The following is a 26,540-nucleotide window of genomic DNA, read 5'->3' on the forward strand; positions in this document are numbered from 1 at the left end:
TCAGATTAAAAATTTGCCTTCTTATCCAGTTAATCAGCAGACTTATTCCTGGCAGACTTCTTTGGGTTTGTATTTGTGTGTGGTATGCTTTTGTTTCTCCTGCTTTCCTAAGGTGTGTGTCTTCCTAAACAAAACTGGCATGGCATAATTTTTTTTTCAGAGGTGAGGTCTTGTGAATCAATGTAAAATAACAAAGAATCTGGTGGCACCTTAAAGACTAACCAATTTATTCTGGTATAGGCTTGCGTGAACTAGAGTCCACTTGATGAGATACAAGAAGTCTAATAGGGTCACTTACATTAATTTGCATACATTCTAGCTGTAATTGAATTGTTAATCTGTATCCTTTGCATTTTATTTCCCTCCTACCTCATCACTTACAATTCCACCCAGGTATACTTATCCCTGCAGCTGATAATTCTCCTTCATGCATCTGATCAAGCCTAGATCATGGAAGTTCATTCCATTATAAATTTGTTAATTTTAAAGGTGCTGCTCGACTCTCTTTGTTATAATCTTTTTAAAAACATCATTACTGTGCTGAGATTCACAATATCCCATCCATATCCTGTTGGCTAATTATATCATTGGGCTTCAAAGCTCTGGTAGCGATCATATATTTACTTACTATGCATGGCTCTGTTCTGCTTCATCCTACTGTACCGATAACACCGTAGTTTCTGGGTTGCATTTACTGCTTGTGGAACTACTTTCATGTAGAGGTGCACCTGGTATCTTCACTATACAGTAGTTGTCTTACGCTGAAGATGGACTCCCTTTGCTCTAATCTTTGACAAATTGAGATGTTTATATTTTAGGACCCATCCTGTTTGTCTGACTGCAATTTAACTTATTGTAACCTGCCCTGGGACCTTGGGGGTGTGCAATAAATCAAAACCAGAATGGTGCAACTATACAAGGAATGTTGAAGCTAGGCAGATCATTTAGCTTTTAATTCAAAATACATGCAGAATGCTTATGAAATGAGTTTTAAGATCATAGAGGGGGTTTTTAAGCTCCCCCCCTTCACCAGCCCACATTGTTCAGATGTTTTAAGCTCTGGATTTACTGAAGAGCCAAGGATGAATTCCTAATTCTGTTAAAATCAATAGGACTATCATGCCATTGATTTAAGTGAATCCAGAATTCATTTATCGTTGGAAGCGGTTGCGGAATTGGTCTCGCTGATAATGAGTTTTCAAATACATGCAATAGCTTTCCAGTTTTAGAAGCAAAAGGAGGCAGTTCAGAAACCATGTGGAGTTGGTGCAGCTACACCAGGATGAGTGATTTGCCATAGACTGTTTATGTGCATTTCAAAAAGTCTAGGGGAGGGGTGGGAAACATTCCAGAAAAAGTAGCCTGTTTCTGTAGTTTTTAACGGAGGAGTTTATAGGTACTCTGTTCATGGCTAGAAATTATTATTACTAGTAGTAGTAGTAGTAGTAGTAGTAGTAGTAGTAGTAGTGGTAGTGGTATAATTCCGATACCACTGTTCATCTGAAGATCATGGGGCAGTTTAAAATATGAAAACACAAAAATATATAACATAGTAACAAACAATAACAATACCCCCCAACAGTTTAAAAGGCCATAGATTGTTTAATGAACCAGTGGCATATAACACCCATTTTCAGACAGTTGCTCTGGTTGTCACTCATTGTTCTTGTGTTGGCATTTAAAGCACTGAGCAACCTAGGAAAGCATCTTCTCCCCTTAGCAGCCTGCCTGTGTATTAAGATCAGCGCAGGAGGCTCTCCAAGTTGTTCTTGCATTAAATGGGGTTCATAGTGCAAGAGCCTGTGGAAGAGCCTTTCTAGTGGTGACTCGGTACCTGTGGAATGACTTCCTCACTGCGGTGCATCTCACCTGAACTTCATACCTTTTCATGTGCCAGGAAAAAAGCCCACCTTTTAGTAGCAAATGAGGTCATCTTTATGGTTTTCAAAAATGGAGCTTCTTTATGTAATTCGTGAGAATTGCTTCATTGTTTTTGTTTATTATGTATTTTGTTTTTAATATTAGGTTTATTTTCTGTGAAACTGCTCTGTGACCAATTTTTTTGGGGGGGTGGGAAGGTGGTACAGAAGTCTTTCATTTCTTTATAGAAATCTGTGTGCACAGGACTTTAGATCATGCTCAGTATCAAAGAGATCTGGGTAATATAGTAGAAAAATGTTCTAAGAACAGCTCGGAGTAAGCCGATTACAGGGAATGTGGAATCTTGTAGCTTTAGAAGCTTTCAGAAATATTTGTCTGTTTATGGAGACTTCTGAAAACATCTGAATCTTTCTCCCCCAACCCACTACTCTCCTTGGTACAGTGCCATGTTCTTTTGCAAGTTATGCGTAATATCCTAAAATGTGCATACTAGTACATCACCATGGTAATTACCACTTTAAAAAAATATTGTACAGAATTCACTCTCTAAAAATCTGTTCTGTAACATAATGAAAATAACCGTGTTTCCTTTAAAGATTGACTGGGTGCACCTTGAACAAAAGCTGTTCCTGTAATTCCATACAGAGAATAGTCATTTAGTAACTTAATGCGAGCCTCCACATCATTGTTTTATTTGTATGCCGCTCAAGGCGGCTTGCAACATGACAAGATTTACATAATTACACACGTAACAAAAGTCGTAAACAAACAATAAAACAAATCAAAAAGTACACAACCAAATTGAAACAATTTCCACATAAATCATTAGATCTAAAAATAAAGATACAAAAATTAATGTCAATTACAACAATAAAACCCCTAAATAGACCAAGGGTCTGTTCAGCAGCTTTCGTAGCTGGAGTCAGACAGGGCCCCACCCTCCCAGACCAGGTGAAAAAAAGTTGGAAGGCAGGGAGCAGGTCTTCCAGGACTCACAGACAAAATGGTCTCTGCAGTTTTGCCTATTAGACACATTTTTTGCAAACCAATTTTCTGTAATATGAATTTTTGTTAGGTCCTTTTCACTAATATATGCATTTTCATGTGTGCACACTTTACCTTATCATATGCATTTTTATACACGTTACTCAGCTAGAGAACTGCACTGCAAAGTTCAGAGAAAAGCAAATTTCAGAGAATGGCTGTGTTTCAGTTTGAGCAGCCTGTGGAATCAGGCCCACAGACCATCAAGTGCGTCATCTTGTTTTCACAGTGGTCAACCAGATGTCTGTAGGAAACCAGCAAGCAGGATTCAAGCACACGAGCACTCACCCCTCCTATGGTTTCCAGCAACTGGTACTCAGAAGCATTGCTGCATCCAACTGTGGAGGGCAAAGCACAGCCATTGTGGCTAGTAGCCATCCAATAGCCCTCTCCTCCATGAATTTGTCCAATCCTCTTTTAAAGCCATTCATGTTGGCTTCTACCACTGCCTCCTGTGTTAGCGAGTGCCATTTATGCTGCCTGAATCTCCCAACATTCAGCTAAAATTGGATGCAGTGTTTTTTCCGTGGGTATTCAAGGATACGCAGTACCAGCACATCTTTTTTTTTTTTTTTTTTAAGTGTGGCACTTACTGTAACAACTTCATGGTGAGTACCGGCACCTATTTTTTTTAATTAAGAAAGCACTGATTGTATGTCCATGATATTGCTTTGGAAAGTGAAGACTAGGTACATTTGCTTTTAAATGCAAACTGGACCCCCCTATTCCTAGGAAAGGATTGCAGCTAATACTACAGCCACAGACAACTGCAGTATATAAAGTTCCCTTCCTCTGCTGGCTGTTTTTAAAGGTTCCTTTTCAGGAAGACTTTTAGGCCACGAGTGGTTGTCCTTTCATTGAATTGTTTCAATTTGTGAGAAGCTACTCTGGTTAAATTAGCTTTTATGGCCTTCAATGTACTTCTAATCTTTTTTATTCTGCTGCTTTAGTGTTTAAATGCTGCTTTTATTCTTTTGCTTTATAGTTTTTAAAAACTGTTTTACTTTATTGTTACCTACCTGATTTACAACTTGATTTACAACCAGAAGAATACCATATATCTCAGGTGTCAAAGGCCTGGATAAAAAAAAGCTAGCTCGTACAATATACTACATCTTATAATTTCAGTACCTAGGGAATAATTGGGAGACATTAGATGAGTTTTATGCAGGCACAGTGACTTAATAGTGTACTTTCCCTTCAGTATAACCCAGTCTCCTCCCCACTTCCATCTCTTCCTTGGCTCAGGAGAAACCCTGCTTCAGGCCTGTGTTTAGAGGCCTACTGAAGTGCCAAGGCCTAACTAAACAGGACAACACCACACAATACAATACATTCTAAGCATTGTACAGTGGTGCCCCGCAAGACGAACGCCTCGGAAGACGAAAAACTCGCTAGACGAAGGAGTTTTTCGTTTTCTTAGCCGCTTCGCAAGACGCATTTCCCTATGGGCTTGCTTCGCAAAACGAAGCTTGCCCCGCAAGCTCCAGGGATAGCGGGGAAGTGCAGCGCGTCTTCCCTGCTGTCCCCGGACCTCTTTTGAAGCAAGGGGCAGCAACGGGGAGAAGCGATTCTCCCCGCTGCCCCTTCCCTTGCTTTAAAACAGGTCCGGGGACAGAGGGGAAGGCGCGCGGCGCTTCCCCTCTGTCCCCGGACGGTCTCCATAGGAACGCATTGATTGATTTTCAATGCATTCCTATGGGAAACCGTGCTTCGCAAGGCGAAAAACTCGCAAGAAGAAAAAACTTGCGGAACGAATTAATTTCGTCTTGCGAGGCACCACTGTAGTTTGTGCCTCCCAGAACTACAGTTCCCAGCACCCTTATCAAACTGTGGTTCCTGGGATTCATTGGAGGGGAAGCGATGTGCTTTAAATGCAGGTGGTGGACGCAATTCTGGCCATGAATCTCCCCACCATAGATTTCCTATAATATCACCTCTTTAATAAACTATTTCACAATTGCCAGCAACTCTTTTGAGCCCGACTCAGTAGTCCAGATTCAAGAGGCAGCTCATCAGTTGACTTAACTAGCTATCCATGTGTTTATTTCACATGCTTATTTCAGTGGGACTTGAGCTCATGTTAGTGAGATGCGGGTGGCGCTGTGGCTTAAACCACAGAGCCTAGGGCTTGCTGATCAGAAGGTCGGCGGTTTGAATCCCCGCGACGGGGTGAGCTCCCGTGGCTCGGTTCCAGCTCCTGCCAACCTAGCAGTTCGAAAACACGTCAAAGTGCAAGTAGATAAATAGGTACTGCTCCGGCGGGAAGGTAAACGGCATTTCCGTGCACTGCTCTGGTTTTGCCAGAAGCAGCTTAGTCATGCTGGCCACGTGACCTGGGAAAACTGCAGGCAAATGTCAGCTCCCTAGGCCAGTAAAGCAAGATGAGTACCGCAACCCCAGAGTCGTTCACGACTGGACTTAACTGTCAGGAGTCCTTTACCTTTTTTTACTGAGCCCAGGTTAGTGAGCCTAGAATTGCTGCATGAGATTCAAAGATTGCAAAATATCAAATTTTAATGTATCCAAACATATTTAGGAATCAGTAGGTACTGAAGACTAGTGTGATTACCTATATTCAAGGCTATCAGACTTTGCATCATTATTTATTTTTAAAATGCTATTTACATTGTAGAGCCAATGGGGAAAGGGCCACTAGAGGAAACAAAGCAAGCAGCGATAGCCTTAATTTTTCAGGCTGACAATGGTATTCTGTCCTCCCATATCCCCTGGTATTGCTGTCGCTTTATGTTTCCTCTCTAATGGCATGAGCCAGGATGTCATAATATCCAAAATCAAATGTACCAGAAAATGTAATAAATTAAGTGTCAAGCCAGCAGAGTAATTGAAGAATAAAACTGGATGTTAAACAACAATAGACCATGTTATGGGGTAGTTACGGATCGACTGCTGTGCAGCAAAACACGCTGGAGGTGAGAGAGACCGTGTGATTTTGCTGTTGATGGCAACACTCCTCAGACTGCTTGCTTAAGTGAGGAAATAATGAGGGGGAAATAGCTGGAGTCAGTAGAGCAGCAATATGGTATCGCAGGAGGATTACAATGCCAAATTTGTTGTGTTTTGGATTTCGTAACAGCCTTTTATGTAGCCCATTGCAAGGCATGCAATAGCTTTTGAGAGAGATGTGTTGCTTCGCATGCTGTGTACACACACTTTGTTTGCCCCCACAGCTACCCGTGATCAAACAAATTTTGCAGGTTTCCTAAACAGTTAAACAACCCTGCATATTCTGTTGACCAGAGGTGTAAGTGGAAGAAATGTACACATTATGAACAGCAATCCCTCTTTCAAATTTGCTAGCTGCTTCCAGGCTCCGGAATCCTTAAAACAGATCTGTAAAACGGCAAGCAATATTGCCCCCTTGTTACCACCCACCCTTCATCATAAGGCCCTTGGGGGCGGGCGTGTTACAACAGTTTAATGCTTCTTGCATGCCTGGTTGGAGGACAGAGAGGGATGTGTGAATGTGAAACCAGCCTGCTGTACAAAGGTACAAGTCACATATAATGCTCTGCTTACTTTTGTTTGGTTTTTAATATGGTTAGAAGGGGAAAATACGAGTAAAAAATAAAAAGAATTCCTTGGATGCCTAAATCCAGGTTTGGGGCAAGTAGTCTTTGGTGAGAGAGCCCCAGCAGAAATTTAAGATCACAAAACATTAAGCAAAGTAAAGCATGAAAATACAGGCTGTTAGACCTTTAAAATACCCCCTTCTAAGTTGCTTCCAAGCTTTCTACTTTCTTTAGCATAGAAAGAGACTACATGTTTGGTAAGTTAAAAATGCTTTACTTACAAACTCTTCAATGCATGTGCTTTACTATACAACAGAAAGAAAAGACAGGTAACACAACTTAGGTTGGCTCCAGAAAGGTAAGTGTTTCTAAATAGTTTGTATAAAAACACAAAGGTGGCTGGCTAAAGCCATATGGTCTAAGCTTGGAACCAAGCTGGTAGGATTCACATGGTGGAATAATGGTAGAAAGTGGGAAAATAAAGAGTACATTAGCCATTCCTCCCAGAGTGAGGGAGTGTGACTTAGCTAAGCCTGGCAGGACAGCTTACTCTATGGTCTTAACCCCTTCATGCATTAATTAGAGTTAAGCATGTTGGTTATATGAGGCTGGATATATCCCAAAATCTTTACCTCTGACCCTGTCTACTACAGTGGTACCTCAGGTTAAGAACTTAATTCGTTCTGGAGGTCCGTTCTTAACCTGAAACTGTTCTTAACCTGAAGCACTACTTTAGCTAATGGGGGCCTCCTGCTGCTGCAACAGTTTAGCAAGCTCCCTCTAGAGGAGACAATTTCTATTTGTATCCATTTTTTTTAAGGCAAGTCCAACAAAGGAAAATTACTTTCATTTTTCAAAATAAAAAAATTCCTTCCAGTAGCACCTTAAAGACCAACTAAGTTAGTTCTTGGTATGAGCTTTCGTGTGCATGCACACTTCTTCAGATGCATGCACACGAAAGCTCATACCAAGAACTAACTTAGTTGGTCTTTAAGGTGCTACTGGAAGGAATTTTCATTTTTCAGATATTTTGTTTCTTTAGAATCCAGAAGGCAACACTGGAATCAATTTATTTCTCTTCTTTAGCTATCTGTCAAAGTATTCCATTCACAGTCAATGAACCTCTCCAAGAATTTCTGTCTCTGACACCCCGTTCCCAGGTTAGAGACGGTGGAAACTTTCTTCACTCCCTCTCCTGCAGGCGTTAAACAAAGTCCCCCCCCTTTTCTCCTGCTTCCAAGGGGGTTTCAGTAATTATAAATGAAGGAAACTTAAACTTTTTTAACGACTTTCCAGGCTTTAGCTTACAAGGTTTTTGCTTCAGTCTATGTACAAAAGCGGAAGGCGGATTTCCCGTTTTGAACCTTCCCGCTTTGGTGCCAAATGAAGATATTTCTTGATCCAATTTTCCGTTTCTACTCACGGGTACTTGTTTTAAATCCAATTGTCCACAGGAAAAAGTCAGCGCTCTCCGGCAATGGCTGTGCGGCTTCACTCCGTGAAAGTAGCAATCAGTTCGCAGCACCGCGCCGCTCACCCCACTTCACTCCGGAGCCCCAAAATGGGGTTCCCGGTGTGTAGGGGGGACGCTCCTGGTGCCCTGCCGAACCCCACATTCCCAGGCTTCCTCCGCCTGGGATTTCTAGCGGGTCCCCACCTTCGCCGCGGTGGGAAGACCCAGTTTCCACGGAGCCGATGGTGCTAACCCAGAAGTCCCTGAAGCAAAGTTCTTAACCTGAAGCACTATTTCTGGGTTAGCAGAGTCTGTAACCTGAAGCGTATGTAATCGAGGTACCACTGTACCAGCATGTGGCCCCGGGGAGGTTGCCTAGGACCTAGATAAAAAACTAACTGTGAATAAAAGATGAACTTAACCCCCTAGCAGTACAGTTTGGGAGCCAATGGCAAATTTTCCATTCTTCTATTTTTTATTATATTTCTGTTAGATTCCCATTTTCTTGCAAGCTCCCTACTTCCCTAGGGACCTTCAGCACTTCCCTTTCCCATTGGGCTGAAGGGGAGTCTACATATTTGCTGGGCAGGCCATCTGTGCCCTTGTCTTATTGCCGTATACTGGGCAAATCTCTTTGGAATTAAGTTCTGTTCGTTTTCAATAGAAATTACTTCTAAGTAGGCGTTTTTAGGATTGCATGTCTAATTGCATTTGAGGGAGCTCAAACTCTGGGTTCCTGGCATGTTGACATAAAAACCCTTCTGTGGAAGGCAGTCTCATTAAAACTAATGGGACTCGCTTTCAAGAGAGGGCAACTTTGGACGTATGCTTTACTTCAGTCAGTGAATTAGTGCAACACATACAGCCATGTCGACCAAGCACTTTCTTATTTAAGAACCTAAGAGCCTGCTGGATACGGCCAGTGGCCCATCTAGTCGAGCATCCTGTTCTCACAGTGGCTGAGGGAAACCTGCAAGCAGAATTCAAGCCCAAGAGCATCTTCTTCCCTCCTGTGGTTTCCAGCAACTGCCGTTCAGAAGCATTGCTCCTCCAACTGTGGAGGCCAGAGCAGAGCCATCTTGGGTTGTAGCCATCAATAGCCCTCTCCTCCATGAATTTGTCTAATCGTCTTTTAAAGCCATCCAGTGGGAGGAAGTTCCATAGTTTAACTAGGTATTGCTTGAAGAACTACTTTTTAAAAATCTGTCCGGAATTTGCCAATATTTAAGCTTCACTGGATGTTCATGAGTTCTAGAGTTATGGGAGAGGGAGAAAATCTCTTATTTATCCGCTTTTTCCATGCCTTGCATAATATTATGAACTTATTTCACGCCACCTTTTAGCCACCTTTTGTCTAAACTTAAAAATTCCCCAATTTTGCAACCTTTCTTCATAGGAGAGGCACTCCATCTGCTTGGTCATTTTGGTTGTCCTTTTCTGAATCTTTTACTTTTTTTAATAATAAAGTTTTTTATTCTTACACCTTTGCTGAAAAAAGCCAAGTTCAACATTTAACATAAAAAACGAAGCACATTTTACACATAAACTAAAAGAAAGAAAGAAAGAAAGAAAGAAAGAAAGAAAGAGGAAGGAAGGAAGGAAGGAAGGAAGGAAAGAAAGAAAGAAAGAAAGAAAGAAAGAAAGAAAGAAAGAAAGAAAGAAGGAAGACTTCTGATTGATTCTCTTTCAGCTTTATAGACTTATGCAAAATCCTTGCTCGATAATAACATCCAACTCTTCTACTTTCCATAAACCAACCTTTTTTCAGTCTCCAAACAAGTTCATTTTCCTTTTTGTGCAAAAAGTCCATAAGGGCTTTTGAATCATTAATAAACGTCAACAATGATTTTCCTCTAATTAGACACATCAAGTTGGCCGGCTCAGCCAAAGCCATTAATTTCAACAACCATTCTTCCACAGTAGGTAATGATAAGTCTTTTCATCTTTGTGCATGTAACAAACTCACTACTGTGAATCTTTTCTGAATCCTTTCCAACTCCACACTCTCCTTTTTGAGGTGAGGTGACCAGAAGTGTGCACAGTACTCCAAATGTGGATGTACCATATATTTGTATAGTGGCATTATGATGCTGGCGATTTTACTTTCCACTCCTTTCCTAATGATCCCTAGCAAGAAATTTGCCTTTTTCACGGCTGCTGCACACTGGGTTGGCATTTCTTTCACTAGCAGACAGTTAAAAAGCAGTTGGTTTTCAGTTGTGTTTTTAACCTCTAAGACTGCTTTGCACATAGGAAGTTCTAGAAAGTTGAGTTGTCAGAAAGTTTTTCCTGATGTTTAGTCGGAATCTCCTTTCTTGAGTGTTGATGTTGACTGTGAGTGCCACAGTGAGGTGGCTGATAACACATGCACTTTCCACGGAATTCTGATTGGTTGTTCCTAGTACAGTGGTACCTCGCAAGACGAATGCCTCGCAAGACGAAAGAGTTTCCCGTTTTTTGAGTCGTTCCGCAAGACGAATTTCCCTATGGGCTTGCTTCGCAAGACGAAACGTCTTGCGAGTTCTGTCGTGTTTGTTTCCTTTTTCTTAAAGCCACTAAGCCATTAATAGCAGCTAAGCCGCTAATAGCTGTGCTTCGCAAGACGAAAAAACCGCAAGACGAAGAGACTCGCGGAACGGATTAATTTCGTCTTGCGAGGCACCACTGTAACCTAGTTATACAGATAACGAATCAAAGTTCGGTTATGTATACTGCGTAACATAGCCCTAAGGGTGTTACGGGAAGTTACTGGAGAATTGTACTTTGGGCGCATGTTTGTACAGTGGTACCTCGGGTTACATACGCTTCAGGTTACATATGCTTCAGGTTACATACGCTTCAGGTTACATACACTTCAGGTTACAGACTCCGCTAACCCAGAAATAGTGCTTCAGGTTAAGAACTTTGCTTCAGGATGAGAACAGAAATCGTGCTCCAGCGGCGCAGGAGCAGCAGGAGGCCCCATAGGCTAAAGTGGTCTTCAGGTTAAGAACAGTTTCAGGTTAAGTACGAACCTCCGGAATGAATTAAGTACTTAACCCGAGGTACCACTGTACACATCATATGTTGGTTCAGATATGGACCTAGTGTGTAGGTTGTGGTGGTGCTTGGCGGCAAGCATTATGCTCGTGTGCTCTATTCCACAATGCACAAAATATTTAAGATGAACTGTTGTGTAGTGGTTAGTGTGTTGTACTACGACCTGGGAGGCCTTGGTTCAAGTCCCCACTCAGCCATGAAGTTCACTGGTGCCCTTGGGCCAGTCCCTGCCTCTCAGCCTAACCTACCTCACAGGGTGTTGTAAAGATAAAATGGGGAGAGGGAGAACTGAGTCTGCTAGTTGAGCTTCTTGGAAGAAAGGTGGGGTGTAGCTGAAATAATAATACAGTGGTACCTTGATTTAAGAACAGTTCTGTTTACGAACAATTCGGTTTACAAACTCCACAAAACCGGAAGTCGTGTCCCGGTTTGCAAACTTTACCTCGGTCTAAGAATGGAATCTGAATGGTGGAAGGGCACCAGCGGTGGGAGGCCTCATTAGGGAAAACGCACCTTGGTTTAAGAACAGTTTTGGTTTAAGAACATAATAATAATAATAATAATAATAATAATAATAATAATAATAATAATGATGATGATGATGATGATATATTCCTACCCTGCCCATCTGGCTGGGTTTCCCCAGCCACTCTGGGCATCTTCCAACAGAAGGTTGGAAGATCAGTCATTAAAGCATCAGTCATTAAAAACTTCCCTAAACAGGGCTGCCTTCAGATGTCTTCTAAATGTCATATAGTTGTTTATTTCCTTGGCATGGGAGGGCGTTCCATAGGGCGGGCGCCACTACCGAGAAGGCCCTCGCCCTGGTTCCCTGTAACTTCACTTCTCGCAGTGAGGGAACTGCCAGAAGGCCTTCGGCGCTGGACTTCAGTGTCCGGGTTGAACGATGGGGTGGAGATGCTCCTTCAAGTATACTGGGCCGAAATGGATTAATTTCGTAAATGGAGGTACCACTGTACAGGAACTAAGAATAAAATGTATGTAGTTACTTGGAGCTTGTCTTCTGTGATGCACTGTGGTAAACAGATCAAACGAGTGGGCCTACTCACAGGCATTTATACTTCTGAGATTGCCTCTAGTCTATATTATTATGGTGACTGTAATGTAGCAGATACAGCTGCACCCCCTCACCAATGTTATGTTGGGGATTTTAGGAATTCTCATTCTTTGACAAAAATGTTGAAAATCCTTGGTTTAAAGATCTAAGTATGCAACTTGCCACTGTACTTCTGAATGCTTAAGTCTACTTTATAGTTCTCTGGATGGGGGGGGGAATCAAGTTGGAGAGCAATAAATAGCAAAATCCTATTAAGCTCTGCCTTAATAGCCACATTCCTCTGAGCTAAGCATAGCCATTGGGTTTAGGTAGCATCCATCAATGTATTTTGCAATGTTTTAAATTAACCTAATGATGCATCCAGGTTTTATTAAATCCAGTGCAATTTTTAAAACAAAGGGGCCATTCTTGCTCTTCTTAAGGTTGCTAGGTAAGCTCCTTCTTGATGAGACATTATAATAATTCTACACAACTAGAAATTGTAGGGACCTTGCTTGACAGTACAAGAGAGAGCTTCAATTGTTCCTTGGCAGTTTCTAATCAAGAAAACAGTGAAACGCTAAACAGTATTTCATTGTTAATACGGTTGAAGCAATTTTGGATCAGCATTGGTTAAAGAAGCTATTGTTATTACCGGTATTATTGTAATTACTATTTACCCACCTTTCACCAGCTGGTCCCAGGACAGGTTACAATTTATGCCACTTTTGCATTTATAAAATAAAAATGAAATTGACACACTTTTTCAGTGTGTAGTAATGTTCATGTACCTTTAGCAGTTTCATGTGTGAAACTATGATTGATTGATTAAAATACCTTTTATCCCATTTCCTTTTGAAGCTTACTTGAAGGGTGGGAAGCATTAAAATGGCATTAAAAAACGTTGCTCCATAAAACAGAGTAAGTACAGTCAATAAATCTTGAGCAATCAAGTCATTGGGTTGTTAAAATGAGAAAGCCCTGAATCATTTTGAAGACTTTGGAAACCCATTTTAAGGAGAAACTTCCACAGCATCAGATTCGGCTACATAATCCATATCTGCCTTTCCTAATTCTCTTGTTGTTCACTCACTGTCTGATGGCTTACTACATCAAGGGTAGTCAATGTGGTACCTCTCAGGTGTTGTGGACTACAGCACCTATAATCCGTGGCCATTGGCAGTGATGACTAGAGTTGATGGAAGTTGTAGTCCAAAACATTTGGAGTGTGGCACATTGGCTACCCCAGTCTACGGTCTCAAAGGCCATTGTGGGATATTCAAAGGTCAACAAGGAAACAGACAGCAATTGTCGAAAAGAGTTGATTATTTCTTGAACTATGCTGCCAGGTCTTTCTTAATTGTTTTGTTTTGGTATGACCTCATCCACATTTCCACTGATTCAGAAATTGCAACAAACACTGGCATTTGTCATTAATTTCCATTCAAATTTGTGTGACTATTATAGGTGACTATGGAACATTATATTGGGTTGGATCCAGACTAAGAGTGCAATCCTAACTATGTCTACTTAGAAGTAAGTCTTAATTAATTCAGTGGACTTTCTCCCAGGTAAGAGCGGTTAGGACTGCAGCCTAAACTACTTGGACTTAATTTCCATTAAAATCAATTGGTCAGGCTAGTCATGACTGACATAAGTCCCATTGAGCTTTTTGTTGCCATCTATCTGTCTTGAGAGACAATGGAGTGCGCCTCGGGGGATGAAGTCAAACTGCTGCATCAGCAGCACTGAAGTGACCTCCAGGAGTAAGCCTGGGCAGGTTGTACAGAGGTCCAAGACCCCTATGTTGGCTTCGCTAATGTGGTCCAAAGGAAAGCAGAGCTATACATTTGGCACCAGCTTGGCTGTAGAAGTTGCTGGAAGAAGGTGTACATGACGCCATCAATCTAAGGCTTCCACTCCAGATTTTTGTAGGGTTTACTCCTTATCCTTTTCTTTTCCCCAAATATATCCTACAAGGCAGTGGAGGTTTATGATCAGGGTTTTCCTTCTCTTAGATAGGCTACCTTCCCAAGTTGATGAGTCCCATCTGCCCCTCATTTCCCTCTACAGCATGTGTAGAAATGACCTCCTTGACCATTGGACCTACTATTTGCCTTGTCCGCTCAATCTTCCGGTGCCTGTCTTCACAGGCAGAAGAAGTTCCTAACTCACTGAGGGTTTGAGACCTATTGGTTACCCTCACCTGGTTTAGCCGGCCAGTTGAAGCCATTTCCCAGAGTGTGGCCGCTGTCACGTGCTGACAGCTTCTAGGAGCCATAGGTGAGAGCTCAGTGCAGGGTGGGGGCCAAAGGTGGACAAAGTACCCCAGAGGGAGCACGACGTGTTCCCCACCAGAGGTACTACGCCTTCCCTAACACCCCACATACCCATTTGACCTTAAGTTCCATTTCAGTTGACTTAATCTGGATCCAGTGAATTGGTTTTTTAAATAGTCAGATTCCCCCTGCCCAATGGATGTGATATTGAAGACTTCCAGAGGTTGTGTGTAAGTTATGTCCTTAGTCCTAAAGAGGTAGAAGGGACTGTGCCACTTGAGAATGCCATTTTGGGCAGCTCTTCTATGGCGTGTGCATGTGCTTAAAAAAATTGTTCCTACAGTAAAAAAAATGAGTACGTTGGGGAGTAATTTGGGCTAGAATCACTCTGCCTAATGTATTAGGTTTTGCTTCATTTTCGCTTGCAGGCTTGTTTGTTTTTTGAGATGTGGGTGCGTTGAAAAAACAGCACCCCCTGCCTGCAGCTGAACAAATTAAATCCACTTTATGGCCTCTTTCTGCTTCATGGGTAAACTAGACCTCATTTTATGACAGTCGTGCTATCAGACAAACCTACTTGATAGGGTTGTTGTGAGAGGACAGGGCGGTTAACCCAGTTGTATGCCGCCATGAGCATCTCTGAGGTGGGGTAGGGCACAAACGTGGTGATAGAAATAAATGAATGCACTCCTGTGTCTTGAAATTGCCGTCAATGCAGTCTTTTGTTCAAAGAAAAATCCTTTCCTATGGCACTACGGCTCAGAGCTTGTCATATCTGAAGTGGTTTATATCAGGCAGGATTTCTGATAGAGGAGGACAGGTGGGGGTCAGAGAGCTGTAGACTCCGATTTACATGGCGGCAGCAGATGCCCTTGCTTAGAATATTATTACAGTGACAAGTCTCGGGGGCCCAGTTGGTATCTGTGTCCTGAAGGCCTGTATGAAACGCTTTCAGTCTTGTTGCCAATTTTCAGCGAAAATTGCAAAAACCTGATGCTGCCTCCCATTCAAATTGGATGTGTGCCCCTGGACCAGGTATAATGGGGAATGTTTTACATCCTGAAGTTACTGCAGGAGGTGGACAGCTTATAAATAGAGCTGTTGTTCTGTTTTACATTCAGCCAAATTGACTTTGAGATCTTGGTGTGGGCTGGAAGGAATATCAATTGACAGCCCCTTTCTTGTTTATCTGAGAGAAGTTTGAAGATGAAGGATGAAAAAAGGAATTTTATATGGTTTTTTTGTGTTCAGAATTTTGCTTCTCTGCTACAATAAAGACAGCACAATGTGCTGAGCTGGTGTGCCTACAGTCCTCAAGAAGAATTTGGTTTGCCAGGCCTCTTTATCCTGCCCTCAGTACTCTCCTAAAACACCCCCCCCCCTTAGCTAGGAAAGGGACCTTGTGGTTCACCGGATGTTGTTGGACTACAGCTCCCATAATCCCTCACCACTGAGCACACTGACTGGGGCTGGTGGGATTTGGAGTCCAACCACATTTGGAGGCCTGCAGGTTCCCCATCACTGTTCCAGGCCATGTATGATGTTGGATTTGGGGCAATTGATCAGCTGATTGTTGGTGATTACAGAGAAGTGTGTGTTTGTTCCAACTTGTGGCACATCTCTCCAGTCTTTGGGGTGGTGGTGGTAGGGAGAGGGCACAGCTAGGCCACAAACTTCAACTGGTTTAATAATCTCTCTACTAGGGGAGCTGTGGGAATTATAGTTCTGTGAGGGGGACAGGAGTCTCCTAATAATTCCCAACACCTTTAGCAAACTGCAGTACCCAGGATGCTTTAGTGAAAACCAAAGCAGTATAAAATCAATACGAATGATTAGTGTGGATGGAGCCAAACTGATGAATAGCTGCTCACCTGGTCCCCACACTGAATAAAAATTTCCAGCAGACAATTATGCAATGAAGATTTTGTCTGTTGGAAAACATTTGACTTCTTTCTCTCTCTCCAGCTCTTCAGGATTTATGTATGACATAAATGTCAGGCACACAGAATAAGGAAAAAATAAATAAATCCTGCAGGCTACTAACTTTTCTGGACCTGTTTGTAAGACTGCTCTAACAGCACATGCTCATGGAAGGGAAATTTGAATCCTGTTAATGTTCTCTTGATTGCATTGTGCCTACTATTTCCACTCTAGGCACATCCTTGCATTCTAGACAACCAGGTTATTTTGGCCTAGTGGTCTATGTTTGTTTCAAAACCACTGGTGCATATAGTGGTTTTGGAATCACCCCCTACTATATGCAGTAAGCACATGCTCTCAACAAGTACTTAAAATTTGGAATTGCAGGATGGCATTGCCTTGCTACACCTGGAGAAGCATTTATATGCCTAATCCTAGCCTGGAGCATGTTTTTAAAGTCTTGATTTATTTAATATGCCCTCCAGGGAAAGCAGTTTGAATACTAACGCCCTGTGGATCCTTTTAACTATGACAGGTGCCACTACAGCACGTACCGAGCCGTGGTTGTCAAGGCTGAGCTTGCATTTATGTGCCATTATGTGCGAGAACCAATTTGCAGTGTTTAAAGCAGAGCCTGCAATAGGTCGCTGTGCTTAGAGCCTGCAATAGGTTGCTGTGGCTGGCGCTCTTTTAATTATTCCACTGGTGTATTTTGCTTATACTAGCACGCTGGCAGTCTCTCCTCTCTCGAACTTCTGTGTTATCATGTGATCATCTCCTCCTCCTCCACTGGGAAGAACAATGCCTCTCGCCCTATGGCTTTACACGTTGCTCAGGTATGTTTTGCTCCTGCTTAAATTGCAATACAAAAGTGCGAGAGCACAGGAGAGAAAGGGGAATCGATATTAAGGTTGCTTTGGCATTAGCAGCTTCTGTGGCAGCTGTTCTGAGCTATCAGCCTACCTTCCTGCGGAGGATTTGCAAAGAATCCTACTCGGGCGTTCCTCCTCATGATCTCGGAAGTGGGAATGGTGTTTTAGAGACTGCATTCACGTTGAGGGGTGGGGTGGGAATTGTTTTAGAGAAATCTTTCCAGAAGCAAGAATGCATGGGATCACTCCCCGCCAAACTGTCTTTGGAACTGAAGAGGGTAGACCTGGTAGCCTGAAATGAGGTTCACTTTTATGTTAAAATGCACTGTGCTTGAAAGGTAGCTTGTATTCGTATGGTTTTTGCATTTTATGTTTGGCAGTCCATTCTAGTCACTACCTTAAGAAAGGGATAACAGACCTCCAGATGTTGTATACTGCAACTGCCTTCAGCCATAGCAAGCATACAGGGGTGTTTTGTAGTTGAACCAATGGCTTCAAGTTACAAGAAAGGAGATTCCAACTAAACATCAGGGGAAACTTTCTGACAGTAAGAGCTGTTTGACCATAGGTAGGCAAACTAAGGCCCAAGGACTGGATCTGGCCCAATTGCCTTCTCAATCTGGCCCACGGACGGTCCAGGAATCAGCGTGTTTTTACATGAGTAGAATGTGTGATTTTATTTAAAATGCATCTCTGGGTTATTTGTGGGGCATAGAATTCATTCATTGTTTTAAAAAAATATAGTCCGGCCCCCAACAAGGTCTGAGGGACAGTGGACCGGCCCCCTGCTGAAAAAGTTTGCTGACCCCTGTGTTTTACAGTGGAACGCTCTCCCTCTAGAGGTTGTGGACTCTCTTTCCTTGGAGGTTTTTAAGTAGAGGTTGGATAGCCATTTGTCATGGATGCTTTAGCTGAGATTCCTGCACTGCAGGGAGTTGGGCTAGAGGACCCTTGGGGTCTGTTCCAGTGCTATGATTCTGTGATTCAAAACAAGATGGAAGGCCCCATATTGGCTACCCTTGCCCTAAGAGAATTGCTGTTTCAACACAGAACATCTTTGTTGAATGTTAAGGCTTCTTCCAGGGGTGCAGAACTGAACCTAACCAGTGTGCCAGAGCCTTAATTCCCCCACCTCCTGTGGGCCAACTTTGCTCTTTGACAGGTGAATGGCCCTGCCTGTGATGATCAGTGGTTATGGCAAAGGCCCTTTGAAAGCCATCTGCAAGGGCTGTTTGAATCCAAACCATTTCTGCAAACATATGAAGCAGGACTTGCTGACGGTGAGCCCCCTTGGGGAATGCCTTAGTGTAGCTGATACCAGCAGGCCTTGCTGTCAGCACCAATCACTCACAGCAAGCTCCCCCCCCCCAGCTTCCCCAGTGACTCAGGTGTGAGGCAGGTGGGGCATGGCATGGTGGAAATGGCCCTGCAGGCAACGTTGAGACCTGTGCTGGCCCTAATTTGGCCTGTGGGCTAGAGATTCCTTACCCATGGCTTATACTTTAAATAGTCCAGAATCCCAGCCATCATGATGCTGCTATTAAGACTGACCTTCTCCTCTTTTGCTTTTAAATTCAACCCTAACAGAGGGTCCTAACTTCTCTGTAGTTAGCTTGGAAGGAGGGAGGGGAAATGAGAGAGATGTAGCAGGGATCAGAATGTGTATAATTTGCAGTGCCAGACAAGCAGAAATACATATTTAATGGGTCTCAAAGTAAGAGATTAACTTTATTTGTCAAGCTTACTCTATTATTTATAGAGCCTGTACTTTTTGTATTGGAAACAGGGGAAAGTGTTGTGCCTTTTAGGTATGAGAGCTCTATCTAGTCTCCTAGGATACATACTCGGTAATCATCCTACAGTTACCTATTAAAGTTTTTGACTGTAACGAATGCAGACAAATCTCTAAATAGTCTTATTGTTAAATCACCCCCTGCAGAAAGCTTTTCGTTTGCATATGTGTGTGATGTTAGTGTCTGCTCCGTTTGGAAAGTTTTTACTTAAAATAACATACTGTCAGATTTAAAAAGAGAAAATGTTTTAAAAGCAGGGGTGGAAATTCTACGGCCCTAAACCTCGTTCCATGTGGCCCTTAGCACAGTTTCATGTGGGTGGGGGAACATGAGACAGAGAGAAATAGAGGAGGGGTGTGTTGGGGAGATGACAATATGAAAGGAAACGGGGAGTCTGATGTAACAATCAGGGCAGATCACTGACCAGAGTAGGGATTGGGGAGAAAATCTATTCAGTTTGCATTTAAAGCTGGACTTGCTGAATTCTCACTTTCTGCAACAAATGCAAAGCGAAACCCAGCCATCTTTTGAAATTCGCGCTTCTCTGAATTTTGCAATGCAGTTCTAAAATGTAAGAATAATTAAGCTAAATGATGCATTGAAAAATGCATATCCTATGGTAAAGTGTGCTCTATGTGCTTTTATGTTTTAGTGAAAACAACCTAGAAAAATGCATTATATTCAACACATTTTTGCCAAGCAGTTTTCTTGTTAGGCAAAATGGCAAAGAAAAAAAGTATATACAGTGGTGCCTCGCAAGACGAAATTAATCCGTTCCACGAGTCTCTTCGCCTTGCGGTTTTTTTCGTCTTGCGAAGCACGGCTATTAGCGGCTTAGCGGCTATTAGCGGCTTAGCGGCTTTAAGAAAAAGGAAACAAACTCACAAGAACTCGCAAGACATTTCGTCTTGCGAAGCAAGCCCATAGGGAAATTCGTCTTGCGGAACGACTCAAAAAACGGAAAACTCTTTCGTCTTGCGCGTTTTTCGTCTTGCGAGGCATTCGTCTTGCGAGGTACCACTGTATTAGAATAAATTCACATTAAAACATTGATGGATTCTCATGAGGATTTTGTACTAAAAAAATACAAACTGATGTGGGAATGTGGAGAACTGAATTTAAGACTGGAAAATTAACAGATTTGCCCATCCCTAGGCAAGATCTATCCCTGCTGCAGCAACCTACTGGATAAGAAGAAAAATTGAGAGAGTATAAAAGAGAAAGAGGTGCCAGAGAGAGACAGAGACAAAGGGGTGGTCTCACCCACCAGTGATTCTGGCTCCACCCACCTTTGGTTGCAGCCATAGCCACAGCCATTGCCAGACTATACCTGGCAGAAAAAGGGGATGTGGAATGAGCTATGGTCTCAGGGGATGGCTAGATCTGGGATGGCAAACTCCCTGGGAACCACATGTGTTCTGTCTTGGGTTCTGTGATGGAAGAAGGGGTTGGGGGATATATGCATAAATGAACGAATTAATCAAATACCACTTCAGGTATTTGCAGGTAAGATGGGGCCCATTTTGAATGCTCTACCATGTGAGTAAATATCTAGCACCCTAGATATCCAGCACTCATTCTGTTTCCTTTGTTTTACTTTTGCACTTTCAGGGAGGTGTGTGTGTGAATTAAATGTAGGAGGCATTCAAAAAGGCATTCTGCTTTTGTAGTCTGAATGCGAAACCGTCCTCCTGTCTCATCCTCAACTTATTCTATTGCAAATGTAGACAAAAGTGGTGTTTCCCCCCTCCCAGATTATGAATTTCAGATTGACTTCTGATTATGATTATTTTGTGGTGATTCTCATGTTTTTAAGACATGAGATACATTGCCAACGAAAACAGGGTGCTAGACTTGGATAGCCCGACAGCATGATGCAGCAAGCTCTTTTTATGTTATAAAAGTGGTGTTCAGAACTCCCATTTGGTCTTGGAACAGGTTTCAGGGGAACACAACTTCTGTTCCAAGTAATCAACGGAAAGCAAGTTGTGTCAGCATCTGGTATCATGATGTCATGCAAGATTAAAAATTAAACCAAGAATGTGAGTTGGCCATCTATTCTGGTAAACTGTGTACTATGGCATTTTTCATAGTACAGCCTTGCTTGACTCACCCTTTCCTAGACGTTGGCAATCTGTGTACTGAAGCATGGAAGTACTTTGTTTCCAATAGCGCTTCTGTGAGCTGCAAGTGATTTTGCTGATGGGGGGGGGGCACATGCAAAGGAAACTAGGACTCCTGTACCTTTTAACAGCTATGCTGAAGAGTATATGAATGTGTCTTATACCAGGTGAGATTAATGGTCTCCAACCTGCTGCCTTCTAGAATGCTGCAACTAGAATGTTTTGGCTCCCGAACGCCGCAAACCCGGAAGTGAGTGTTCTGGTTTGCAAACGTTCTTTGGAACCCGAACGTCCGACGTGGCTTCTGCGGCTTCCGATTGCATGCAGGAAGTTCCTGCAGCCAATTGGAAGCCACGCCTTGGTTGTTGAACATTTTCAGAAGTCGAACGGACTTCCAGAACGGATTCCGTTTGACAACCAAGATACAACTGTACCATTTCCATTTCCACCATGTTTGTTTCTCCTTTTTGCATACTGGGACAAGCGAACTGTTGTAAGGCCAAGCTTACAGTCAAGCAATGTAGTTTTGATCATAGAATCACAGAATTGTACCATTGGAAAGGACCTCGGGGTTCATCTAGTTCCCTGGCAAATAGACATTCTGTTGTGGCAACTGCAACCTAGACTTTAGGTGCCATTTGGTGCCTAGCTTATTTTATTTATTTATTTATTTATTATTTTATTTATTTCATTTCTGTACCGCTTTATATTTTTAAGAACGTCGATAAAACATCAATAAAACAATCTGAAGAAAGTCAAATGTAGAGTATACAGCCAAAGCAACATAATTAACAGAAAACTAAAATATTATCTTAAAGATTTCAAAATAAAACATTACTAAGGAGGTCAATTGCAGAATACATATTTTACACAAGCAAAGTTAACAAAAAAAATCTTAAACTTTTTTTTTAAAAGTCAAATATAAAATGCACATTTAAAACAGCACAATTCACAAAAGAATAAAATATTGTCATAAGCATGACACGGCTGTTTGGCAGGCACAAAAAGATGGGGCAAAATAATCCAGTAGTTAGGGGTTGTTGTCAGGGATAGTGATGTCCCTCTGGTCTCACCAGGAACCTCTTCAGTTGGGCTGGTGAGTGTTTCCAACACTGCTCTGGAGGCGGCCAGATGAAGAAGGCTGGTCTACAGTGACTTGGCAGCGGCTATGTAGGGGTTCCAAAAGGACACTTTCTCAGCCTTACCTGGAGGTACCTGGAGAGAACAGAGGACCTTCTGCATGCAGGGCATGTGCTGAGCTACAATACAGGTGCATCTCTACAAGCAATAGCCACTGAAACGACAGCCTTCCCTCCTTCTCTGCAATGGGTCATTTGTTTGCAACATGGGGCAAGCTTCTCATGAAAAAGATGATTCCTGCAGATTACCATGCTTTTCTCCAACGCTCCTGATATTAAAAAGTTATGATTGCACGGAGGAGGTCCATAAAAGGGAAATGATCTGAAATTGTGAATGGTTTATTAGGAGTAGACAAGCATAACATGCATTTGAAAATAGGTTTGGAAAGTGGAGGGGCACCCCCGTTTGATCTGACAAATGCTTTCTTAGAAGGCTCTAATGCTTTTCATAGCTATAGAATTATGAAGATTAAAATAGAGGAGTGTATTATGCCCGGCTATTGACTTGAACAAATACAGCATTATCGTAATTTGTATGTTCTTTTTCTCCCTTGGATATAGACAAGAGTTTACATAATCATCTAAGGGCCATTTGCCTTTGAGACGCCTGTCTGCAGGCTGTGTTTAAAATCCTTTCTCTAATATTGATGGTGTAGCAAGCTGCATAAAGAGTTGTTAATCTTTCCAAACATGGCTTCTATTTAAAAGAACACTTCCCCAGGAGTGTCACGTGGACGTCGTTCGCATATTCCTTTTGCACTCTATTCCTTTTCCTTAGCATAAATGTATTGCTCAGTTTTGCTAGTGCTTGGGGCTTTTTTTTTTTTTTGGCCTAAGATTATCTTTATTCCAGTAAGACGTCTTAATTAATTTTTTCAGGGTGCCAGAATTCACTGTTAACTTTCCGTGTCCCTGCCCCATTTCCTGTTCTGATGAACAGTGCAAGCCTGTATATGTCTACTCATAAGTAAGCACAGCTGAGTTTTATTTTGTATTTTTCAAATATTTATAAACCACTAAGACTGATAAATTATCAGACTGGTGCACATAAGACAAAATAAATAAGTATTAAAGAGACACCAGAAATAGCACAGTTAAAGTCACAGTTCAATACCAGAAGATGATGAGCAGATGACCCCCAAGCCCACAGAAAAGCATATATTGAAATTTTCAGCAAGAGGCTTTGGTAAATAAAGTCTTAAGCATGTATCTGAAGGAGTAAATGGCTGGAGGAGGCCTTATCTCAGATGGAAAGGGTTGTAGTTCAGTGGTAGAGCACCTCCTTTGTATGTGAGAATGTGGCACTTGAACTGGGAGAGGTCTACTTTCTCTGCCTCCATCACTTGTACCTTAGTGGGGCCAGATCAAAATGTTCTATGGGGTGGATCTAGCTCATTAGCTGCCCATTGAACCATGCTGACTTGGGCTGCAAGTTACATGATCTGTAAGTTGCACATTTCACTCCTGGCAATCCTTAGTGGAGAGGGTTCTCCAGATTCTGAGTAGCTTAACAGTACACAGCCATCAGTCAGGAGCTTGAGCAATTTGCAGAGGTTACTGTCTGTTCTTTCTATGCTGGCTGATCTTTGCTTTTTGCTGGAAAAAAAGCAGGCAAAACAAATTGCACCTGCTTCGTTTAGATCACAATTCTACCCACCCACCCTGAATCTTATTCCATTTTCACCTTACCACAAAGGAGCTTGTGAACTTACCTGTGGCGTAGCGTGGGGGGTGCAGGGGGGGCCGGCCGCACCGGGCGCAACATCTGGGGGTTAGGGTTAGGGGGCGCAAATCCACGGGTTAGGGGGCGCAAATCCACGGGTTAGGGGGCGCAAATCCATGGGTTAGGGGGCGCAAATTACTTGCCTTGCCCCGGGTGCTGACAACCCACGCTACGCCACTGGAACTTACTGTGCCTCGGGGGCTGCTTTTCTTGCCTCTCATACAGAATTTGGGGATCTTCCAGTGTAAATGTTCTAGAGCAGCCTTTCCCCAGCCTGCTGCTCTCCAGGTGTGTGGGACTGTAATTCCCATCAGTCCCAGCCTGGACAGAATACCAGCATCTTAAGATCAGGTCCCCCTTGGAAAATAGGTGACCACTTCAGATGCAAAGTTTTCAAATGAATTGCATCCGTAGAACCAATTACAAAAGCATTCCAGTGATCTATTGCTACAGCCATTTTGCTGTGCTTGAATTGGAAAATAAGGATGTTGCATCAGTTGAGAATGTTGGCGGGATCAAGACTTAGAGCAAGAGAATCCAGTTTCATGTTTGTTATCCTTGAAAAATATTAATGTACAGAGATGGGAATCCTGGCAATAGGTGATTTTAGAAATGGAGCTATCCTGTCTTGCTCCATCTGGACCAAAGAGGCAGAGAGTCCTGAAAGGTCTCTTGGGGCAGGTGGGTGGAGTTGGAACTATCACCCATTGCTGTGACCCTGCCAACAAGTTATATATGCCATGGAATAACTTGGTACCTAATGTGCTTTGCTAGTGGAATGCTCTCATTTAGATTACTGTGACTAATTTTTTTTTTTTTTTAAGGGACATGGAACTTTGGATTGAGAAATTTTCCAGTCTCCTTTGAGAGACAAGTGCTTTTCTGATGATGCACAAGATCAAAGGGCATACATTACACTCTCTGCTTCCTCGTTTTTTTCAGATTAGCTGCAAAGCAAAAGCTTGAACTGTAAACCAGCTTGAGCTTTTGGAAAGGCAAGGTAAAAAGAAAAATGTCTTAAATAAAAGATGCAGTTGTGTAAATGTATGAGTAAATGGAACTTCAACCTTTGGTAAAATACTTTATTCTGCTTTAAAAGGTTCAGCGTTAACAGTACAAAAGGACTATTGTCATTTCAATAATCATTTTAAAAATCTTGCAGCTTTCTCTGTTCTGATCTTTGGAAGCACACACACTTGTCAAAAAGGAAAGGGTTTGACGGAATGCATTAGACTTTCTAATCTGAAAGAGCATCCCATATACAGTATTAAGAGTTGTTGGACAGATTGAAATTCCTGTGCAAACAGATTTTTCACCCTCCTCCCTCCCCAAACTCACTTGACCGGGGGGCGGGGGCGGGGAAGGGTCTGGTTAATTATTCCCTTTCTTAATTGCATGACTGCAAGCATAAAACTCTACCCTTCTATATATTCTGGCTAAAATAAGGTTTTGGTCTTTTCTTGTCAAGAGATCTTGTCTAGCTGGTTTGAGTTACTTGATTGTATAGTAGAAATAACTTCATAACTAAGTCGTACAGGAATTTCTTAGATGGAATTGGTGAGCGTGTGTGAAATAGGGTATGTACTTTTCCTTTTTGTTATAATTTGATTGATCAATATGCAGTTGTGATTAATGAACTGTGATTACTGAATTTCTTTTGGTGTCTTTATGTTAATGATACAAAGCCTCATTCCCCCACCCCCAGGGTTCACTGATACATATTTTTCTGTGGATTATGGTGCATTGACATGTATATTTCCTTTACATCTATGTTTCAGTAACTTTCAATGCAATCCTATGCATGTCTACCCACAAGTAGACATCCACCATATTTTTCACTCTATAAGACGCACTTTCCCCCTCCTAAAATGTAAGGGGAAATGTGTGTGCATCTTATGGAGCGAATGCAAGCTTCGAGAGCTACCCCAGAAGCCAGAACAGCTAGAGGGAGCACTGCGCAGCGCTCTCTCTAGCTGTTCTAGCTTCTGGCTTAGCCGTGCGAAGCCTCCGTAGGGCAGCGGGCAGCCTTCATCCCGCTGCCCTGCGGAGGCTTCATGCAGCTATCCCTGGCTTTTGCAGGAGGTCGGGGGAAAGCCAGGAGGCTTGCTTTCACTGAAGCCAGGAGAACAAGCGGGATCAGTGTGCACTGATCCCGCTTGCTCTCCTGGCTTCAGGGATAGCCCTGCAAAGCCTCCTGAGCGAAGAGGAAGGAGCGCCCCCTCTTCACTCAGGAGGCTTCTTATTTCTTGTTTTCCTCCCCTAAAAACTAGGTGCGTCTTATGGTCAGGTGCATCTTATAGAGCGAAAAATACGGTAATTCAGTGGGACTTGGTCCCAGGTAAGTGGCTATAGGATTGCAGTTCCCTCCCTCCCTTATTATAATGGTTATACAGTACATGCACAAGTGTAGTCTCTGGTTTTGCAGATTGTAAAAACTGCCAGAATTTTTAGTGTATTAGTTATTAGAAGATGATCCTGAGATGTTCCCAAGACACCAGATTTAGCATCAGGCACAGAACTCAGCACTGGTGATGAGGGTGAATTTTGGGGTATTCAAAATGCAAACTCCTGCAGTTTGAGATGCTTCACCCCCAATACAAGGCAATCCCAGACCCTTCCAAATTTGGGACAGGGCTTGGTTTGCTGTGTACCAAAGTTTGACCATCACTTCTGCAGATGCCAAC

At 42.5% G+C, this 26,540-nt stretch overlaps 1 protein-coding gene across 5 annotated transcripts in view; it reads left to right on the forward strand.

Annotated features, from left to right (window-relative positions):
* LNX2 (ligand of numb-protein X 2) overlaps positions 1 to 26,540 on the forward strand; it is a 73,261-nt gene that overhangs the window by 13,932 nt on the left and 32,789 nt on the right. The window contains exon 2 of one of the 5 annotated variants that reach the window (XM_083498907.1): positions 24,681 to 24,856. The exons of 2 other annotated variants lie outside the window; for them this stretch is intronic. The gene's annotated coding sequence lies outside the window, so the exon portion shown is untranslated. Of the gene's footprint in view, positions 1 to 3,154; positions 3,534 to 16,936; positions 17,043 to 24,680; positions 24,857 to 26,540 lie in introns of those variants that run through there. 2 more of the 5 variants (XM_083498908.1, XM_083498905.1) reach the window with 2 other exon arrangements.

This window comes from Podarcis liolepis, assembly GCF_965112155.1.
Source record: "Podarcis liolepis genome assembly, chromosome: 4".
NCBI classification, from domain to species: domain Eukaryota; kingdom Metazoa; phylum Chordata; class Lepidosauria; order Squamata; family Lacertidae; genus Podarcis; species Podarcis liolepis.